The following is an 8430-nucleotide window of genomic DNA, read 5'->3' on the forward strand; positions in this document are numbered from 1 at the left end:
TTCTTGTCGCTAACTTATCCGATTCCTTTTGGTGCTCTTTCATTCTTACGCTAAACTGCCTGCCGGTTTCCCCAATGTACGATTTGTTACAATTTTGACATGGAATCTCGTAAACACAGTCACAAGTTTTCGCGTCTTCTCTTTTGTCCTTCGGGTGCACAAGGTTGTTTTTCAGAGTGTTATGCGGCTTCATCGCGGTTTGGATGTTGTGCTTTTGAAAAACTCGCTGCAACCTTTCCGATACACCCTGTACATATGGAATCACTACCATTCCATTGCTCTTTTCTGCGGTCTTGTCCTTTTGTTTCTTTTTCGCTTTGCTCTTATCTGTCATCTGTTGTTTGACTTTTTCGATGGCCCAATTGGGGTATCCACAGCGATTCAATGCTTGTTTTACTCTTGCTTCCTCCTGTTGTTTGTCTTCTTCTTCTGTAACAATTGAGTCCTTTCTATCTAAAAGTGTTCTGACTACCCCTAGCTTTTGGTGTAGGGGTGTTGCGATGCAAAGTTTAAGTACTGGTCGGTGTGTGTCTTTTTTCTGTAAACTGTCAATTTGACCGATCCATCCTCTTTCCTGTTTATCAGCGTGTCGAGAAATGGCAATTTCCCCTCCGCTTCTTCTTCGTAGGTAAATTTGATGTTATTTGTCGGGTCTGCGCTATTAAGGTGATCTGTCAATTCCTGAGTGGTACCCGGGTATTATCTCTAAGATGTCGCCAACGATCTTTTCCATAACTTCGGTTGACAAGCAACAGGTGCGTTCGCAATCGCTCTTTGTTCCAGCCATTCCATGAAAATATTTGCAATAATGGCACTGCAGGGACTTCCAATCGCTGTTCAAGTTCTGTTTATATATTTCACCTCTGAATGAAAAGTACGTTGTTGTAAGAACAAACTCGAGAAGTTCAATTATGTCCTTGGTGTTCTATATGTCCCTTTTCTTCGGCGCAGTGTCCCTGTCCAAATACTCTGTAACAATCTCCAAAGTCTTATTTATAGGAGTATTTGTGAAGAGTGATACTACGTCGTGCTGAATTGAAAATGTCCTCATCGCTCTATCTTAACCGTAGCGAGTTCTTCTGCTAGTTCTTTTGAGTTGGTGACGTGGTGTACAGTCTTACCTACCATGGGTGACAAAATCTCAGCCAACGCTTTTGATGTCTGGTATGCGATGGAACCCATGTAATCTACAATGGGTCTGACCGGGTATCCTTCTTTGTGGATCTTTGTGGTGCAGTAAATAAGCGGTTTGTTTTCAGCGGTTGGGTAGAGCAATTTGTACTGTCCATCATCTATCTTTTCCTCCTTTTTCAGTCTTTGTAAGATACCCACCAATTTTCGCTTGTAACTACCTGTGGGATCTCCTTTCAACTTTCCATAAGTCTTTTTATCGCTCAACAAGGTATTTACCTTCTCCTCATACTTGTCGGTAGCTGTAATAACCGTGCTCCTACCCTTATCTGCTCCCATAATTAGGATTGACTTGTCCTTTTTCAGTTGTTTTAAAGCTTGTCTTTCATCTTTGCTTATGTTCGATTTTGGAATTTTCATGGACTTTAACACTCCCGCTTACTTCCGCTCTGAGGTTTTGCGCTTCTCCTGATGTTAATTTCCAACTTGCTTTCTCTGTGGATGAGAGTAGGAGGACCAGAGGTGGTGCAGCGGCTGTATCGGCAAGATTATTGATGAAATCTTCCGCACGGAAGATGAAACGTCTAAAACGTGAGTAAATCTTTGGACTTGAACAACATAATCTGATATTTAATTTAATTATATCAGTCCTGATGAACTTATTCAAAGAATCAGACTTTGGATAGGTGTTTATCACTTTCATTCAACTTACTCTCTAAATGTAAGACATATTTTTTTATGGATGGCTTACAGTGATCACTACATTGGAGTGAAATTCACTCTTTAGAGAGTGAATTACTCTTTCCATAGTGAATTACACTCTTTCCAGAGTAGGATTTACTCAATTTTTACTCTTGCCATTGCACTCTATTTAATAGAGTCATCACTTTGGGCAATCTGTGCCATCGTTTTTACAGAGTAGATCTTTCAGTTTCAGTTTTATTTCATCCATTCAATTATACATGTAAACATAATACAGAATGATAATTACTTTTGACAGAGTAGTGCGGAATGAATTAAATTATATGACAAAAGTATGAGAAGCAGTAGATGAGGATGCCACTAAACGCACAGCGTGATGTTGTGGCACCCTACACATGATGTTTCAATTATACAATACTAAATAAAGCAAAACAAATTTACTACATTAGAAAAAAACGAACAAAGACAATGAGGAAGATCTTTATGAGGAATAGTTATAGTTAAATGACATTTTGATGTTCTAAGATCAAAAGAAAAGTGGCAACTCGGGGGAAAATGAGATGGAAGTAGAACAAATATCATAACCTCTGGGATAATACCATTTTTTAGGCCAGGACTAATAATAATAGTATCCCATTTTCCATACTAAACCAATGGCTCTCAAAGCTTCACTATAACAATCATGTTATCCCTAAATAATTCCTTGTTTTCTTGCATTGGTGGATAGTGAGTCAGCTCTGAAGTTTATTCAGTTTGAATTGGTGATTCAGTCAGATGTATATACATTCGGTGCTAAAGTACTTTTACCAGTTTGAAAGAGAAACAAGAAACTATCAGGATGTTATGGGTTTGTTGTATTCATCATTGGCATGTGATCCTGAGGCAACATGATTTCCGGATGTTCACTCCTATAAAAAGCCTGTGTTGTATAATTCATCCATACTATGTCAGCCCTGGAGTTGATTAGTTTCAGGATGTCAACCCTAAAGGTCTGTTGTATTCACTAATAGTATGTCAGCCCTGGAGTTTTATTCATTTTAGAATGTCAACCCTGAGGGTGTGTGTTGTATTCATTTTTTGTCAGCCCTGAATCTATATTTTGATGTTGGGACTTCGAGTTGGAACCATGCTTTGTTTATAGTGTGATTCACAGGAAGCATTCATTTGATAAAATATCTTCCATCATTTCTTGGAATATAATACTGGATTTTTTTTTCTTAGAACTAAAATCTTTAGCAACATACAGTTATTCATAAAAAGTACATAGACTCTATTATAAACTCATCAAATTGTTGGGATTTTCCCATTTTGTACAGGTGTATAATTCAGAAATCATATGCAGAATATTTAAGAATTTGACACTATTGGGTGGTGCATGCCAACTGTGCTATTATAATAGACACCGGGGGAGGGGAGTTCTCAAATTCGGTTTTCAGGTAGGGGTGTGGGGATGAGAATTTGAAAGTGGACCCATCAATATACCAATTTATCAAGAAATTTGGATATACCAAAGTCAGAATTTAACCCAAATTGTCTTAGTTTATACAAATTTTCCCCAAATGTTAGTGAAATTTTAAACATTTTGGCTCAATTGAGGCAAAATTGGGCCATTTTCCGAACAAAAATTAAGAAAATTTCAAAAAAAGGACCCATCCACACATCATAATTGGCCTATAAAAAGGGGTCATTGATAATACCAAAAGGCCGAAAAAGCTACCCATGTTTGCGGTACGCCCCCCTGTTGTACTATTATAATAGACACAAGGAAATCATGTGCAAATTCTTTACTGTTGCTAATAATGAATAATGCTACATATAAGAGTTTATTTTTGTTTATGAGTATTTTTTTTTTTTTTGAAACATTAAAGCACATATTCTTTACAAGTTTTCAAGTATTTTATATACGGGGATATTTATACATTTTTATTGCATTCATGGATATTAAACTGGTATGCTATATTAACTGTAAATGTGGAAAAGATACTTACCTTAACTGAAATCAAATAGTGCCTATCACGTTCAAAAACGTCTTTCATACATTTTAATGAACTTTTACTTGTGCCAATAAAAAACCTATAAGAGGAGTAAAAATAAATTGTTGTCCATTTCACATAATAACATATATATATGTGCCCATCCACCACAAACTGGTCTTAAAGTCGGCATTTTCCATTTTGAGATACAGTCAAAAACAGTATATGGATTTCTATGTAAAATATATTAGGAATTTGACCTTTGATGAACCATAACTTCACTTCCAGATGTCCAATGAAGCTGGTTGAGGTGTCATTTTAAAGCTGAAAGTGCATTCATTCAAAATCTGCAATAAACTGAAAATGATCCAGATCCGACTTTACTACCATTTTGTGGTGGATGGTCACATATGACAAAGATATTTACATAGACAATACATCGTTATGTGAAATGAACAAAATTATCAGTACTATGTATATATGTTTATTGCTAATTTGTTTACATGAGAAAAGTGTTTTTGTTTGTTTGTTTGTTTGTCTTTCAATACATTGAACATCGATACATACTGTGGACAAAAAGTATCTGAACGCAATGTCTTAAATACACTAAAACTAGATTGCAAAATAAAGTAGTCGATAGATGGACAATGTTGTTCTGTGTTCTTTAATACCTTGCTCAGCACAATGTGATTTTATTCCACTAAGCTATACCCATTTGAATGACAAATGTGACCCATTACATCGAAACAGACCACTTCGCGGCTAGCTTCATTGGCAGATAACAATGAAAGAAGATGAAAAAATATAAAGAAAATAAAAAGAATTCTGAGCTTGTTTTGCCTCATAAAACATTTTTACTGTATCTGATTTCAACAAGTAAGGTGTCATTTTTAAGCTAAAGAGCAGCAGTTTATCCTAGTGTTTAAATCTCCATTTTAATTTCTGTCGCAAGGTGGTCTGTTTCGATGTGATGGGTCACAAATGGTCGAGTTTCAAAGTGACAAATTTTAGATATTTCCAGGCGATTTTCTGCTACCTTTTGTTACAGGTTCAATAAAGCCTGACGGATAATGCTCACAGCCCTCGAATTAACCCACGGCACCCATGGCATTTTGCCGTGGGTGCCCATCCCCACTGCCGTAATGCCCTCAAAATATGTCCTTTACCCAAGGCAGTCACTTGCCGTGCCCTCTAATGAAGTTGCCGTTGGTGCCCCAGCCCTGCCCCTTCATTTATAAATTCTTCTATCTATGTTTGTGTGTGTATTCTTCACTTTTGAGAAATTGCCTTGGTGCCCTTCTCAAATTTTCAACAGTTGACATGACGCCCTCTTGAAATATTACAAACTGCCGTGCTGCCTTGCCTTTTCAGTGAAAATCCAAGGCAATTTCCAACTTGCCCTAAAAAAGTTGCCGTGCCCCTTCAGATCCTTAATTCGAGGGCTGAATGCTCACTCCGCGGCGTTCAATAGTTGCATGCTTTGAGGGAAAAGTCAATGCAAATTTTTGTCACTTTTAAAAAATGCTCTTTTTTATTCAAATTGCCATAAAGTTGTATCGTACCGAATGAGGTATCAAAATATGCAGAACAAAATTCTCCATCTATCAACTACTTTATTTTGTAATTCAGTTGTAATATCTTAAAGGAATGCCTTTTGATTTATGTGTTCAGATACTTTTTGTGCGCAGTGTAGTGTCTTGCCATGTTTATTACAAATGATGATTATAAATAAATGTGAAAACCTGTGACTGAAATCGAATGAAATGTTATTATATAATAATATTAAGAAAGACATTCTAATTATTACATTTTAGGCTATAAGCATGTATAACGAATTCATTTTATCTTGACAGACGCGGGTGGTCGTTAGAACGTTCCAATGAGGCCAATAGGAACAATCGATTTTCTTACACATAAAAATATGGCTTATTCAGAAAGAAAATCTTGTTTATGGTAGGGCAAGGGCCTACTATACACACAAATTTTTTTTTTTTGGACTCTGAATTATTTTTTTCACTGACATAGACCTATGCAGTTTTATAAATCATAGATACTTCATAACATGGTGCCATGTTGAAAATTGACAATCTATTTCTACTTGCTTTTCAAGTATGGACAAGATTGAATGAAGATGATTTATTTGTACTATGATTTCATTTAATATAACTATTATATTATTACTTCATATCTGATCAAGAGCATAAGAAAATATATTCATACCTTTACATAGCAAGACAAGCACGATAAAGATAATCTCTTGTATTCACTTCAATCAGTTTGATCGCTTTTCCTTTGGAATACTTCACATGCATGCTGTTTGTCTAAATGCCTTCTCTGAATAGGCCTACATTTTTATTGGATAGTGATTTAAATTGTTAAACCGTATAATGATCTGTCGGTCAGCATAGATATTGAATAAAAATGAATCCCATCACATCAATTCAAAGCTACACCCTTTTTTGAAATACTGGTTAACTGTGACTTAAAATACATGTGTACTATCAAATGCATGTTTTGACCAAGTCCAAGGGTTATTTTTTTATATGTAAATCAACAGTTAAGCAAAAATAAAAGATACTAAAAGGAAAATGGAAAATAAATCGACATATGTGATCTTTTATTGAGTGTCATTGTATGTACCAAAATAATAATAATAATTTCACAAGCGCATCATAATGTGGCATAAGTTTCCGGGAGGGGGGGGCACTTGTATTTCAAGGTGGACACCATGCTCGTGTACAAAAACAAGTAAAAAGGGTTGTTTTTCAGCATTGGGCAAGTACAGTGCTGTACCTGTTTAGGGTGTCAAAAATGAAAAAAATCAGGAAAAAGGGTATACTTTTCCAAGCAAAATACTTGCTTAGGGTACCAAAGTTTAATGGCAAAATTAAAGAGAGTGAAATAGGCTATGTTTGGTTTCTATCAGAACACATCGTAGGGTAAAATATTAAGAAACATCAAACTACTACGGTAATATTAAACAAGAACCTGAACATGAATTTTTACTTTCTTAGTGTTAAAAAAATGGCAAAATACTTGTTTAGGGTATATTTGGCACGCGCTGAGTAATACTTGTTTAGGGTGCGTTTCAAGAGTCCATACATGAGCATGGTGTCCATCACGTAATGTAAGTGGCACCCGGGATAGGTTTGTAGCGTCATTATTTTAATAAGATAAAAGATAATCCACAATGTTATGAGTCATACGCATGGTTGCATATTATTACTAGAGGAATCAAGCTAGACAAGGCATGTATGCGCATGGGTTTTAGCTGCACCCCACCTCCAAAAAAGGTCATACTGTTCAAAGTAAAAACCATGGTAAAAATATCCAAGCGGTTTCGATGGGCCTGTACTGAACTGTACTGAACAATGGGTCAAAAATAATATTGTTGTATTGTTGTATTGTTGGAACTTGCATTGAAATTAAAGGAGTATTTCGTGATCCTAGCATCCTCTATTTATGTCATTTTTCATTAGATATCTCTGAAAAAAACCTATTCCCAAAATTTCAGTTGATTCCGATTTTATGTTCATGAGATATGCATGATTATGTGTATTACACTGCTCCATAGACAATGCGTTGTAATTTCGTTCTGGTGCACCAGAACGAAATTCAAATTTCACAATATCTTTGCTAAACGAATTAATCTGCAAGAAATCTTTTGTACATAAACATTATGTAGCCAGAGGTTTCCAGTGATATAAAAATCTCAACTTTTTTTTGAGAATAGTGGGGGATGAGGCTGTGGAACACGAAATGCCCCTTTAAGTATCAGAATAAAAAACTTGCAGCATCCATGAAGCAGTGGCGGCAGAAGCATTAAAATTTGGGAGGGGTTGGGGACGCGCATCACTGGTACATGCCGTTCAATGTGCTCACTGAGTGATCGGAGCCTAACCAAGGCAAATTTAAATCTGTTACGGCGACTCTCACCCAGTAATAATCAAATTTGTACTGTATTTAATTAGTTTGTGGGATACATTATTGAACCCCGATAGCTTGTATTCGTATTATTTATTAACATACTTGTTTGGTTTTTGATATTGTAAGCGATTTCATTTTCAAAATAATCCCATTAACATGATTAATGGCCATCAAAGGAAAATTCAGTAAATTTGTGGCGCACACCCCCTGCCCTCATCTGTAAATGAAGAGTGAGCCCTCTGTAGCTCTGTTCTGCTGTTGGGATAATACTTTATGGCACCCTCGTTCATTGCACAAAGTAATGCCAGATAAAATTTACGTTTGATTGACTAATTGAGTAGTCTCTCAAAACAGGACCTTTTGCCCTCTCCTGGAGCCTCCAAATAAGACCGCAAATGATGTGGCATGTTTTTCTATAAATTCAACATTTACTGTCTTTGCTCCTCTGAGGCATTTGAGCTGAGAGACTTCCCATCATACAGAGTACTATAAGTATCAGTAGGATCCACAACATGCTCATCTATCAGGGCACATTTTTTTAAAACCCCAACTATTATGATACATTTGGATATTAACTGAAAATTTGGGTACAAAAACTCATACCCTGCAACTTCAGGTAAAAGTTTGCACTATGATTGTTTAATTGAGGTTACGGTATTGAACTATGCAATTGGAATGAGGCCATTGAGGACCATGA

The sequence above is a fragment of the Amphiura filiformis genome, chromosome 20 (genome assembly GCF_039555335.1).
Source record: "Amphiura filiformis chromosome 20, Afil_fr2py, whole genome shotgun sequence".
Lineage (NCBI taxonomy): Eukaryota > Metazoa > Echinodermata > Ophiuroidea > Amphilepidida > Amphiuridae > Amphiura > Amphiura filiformis.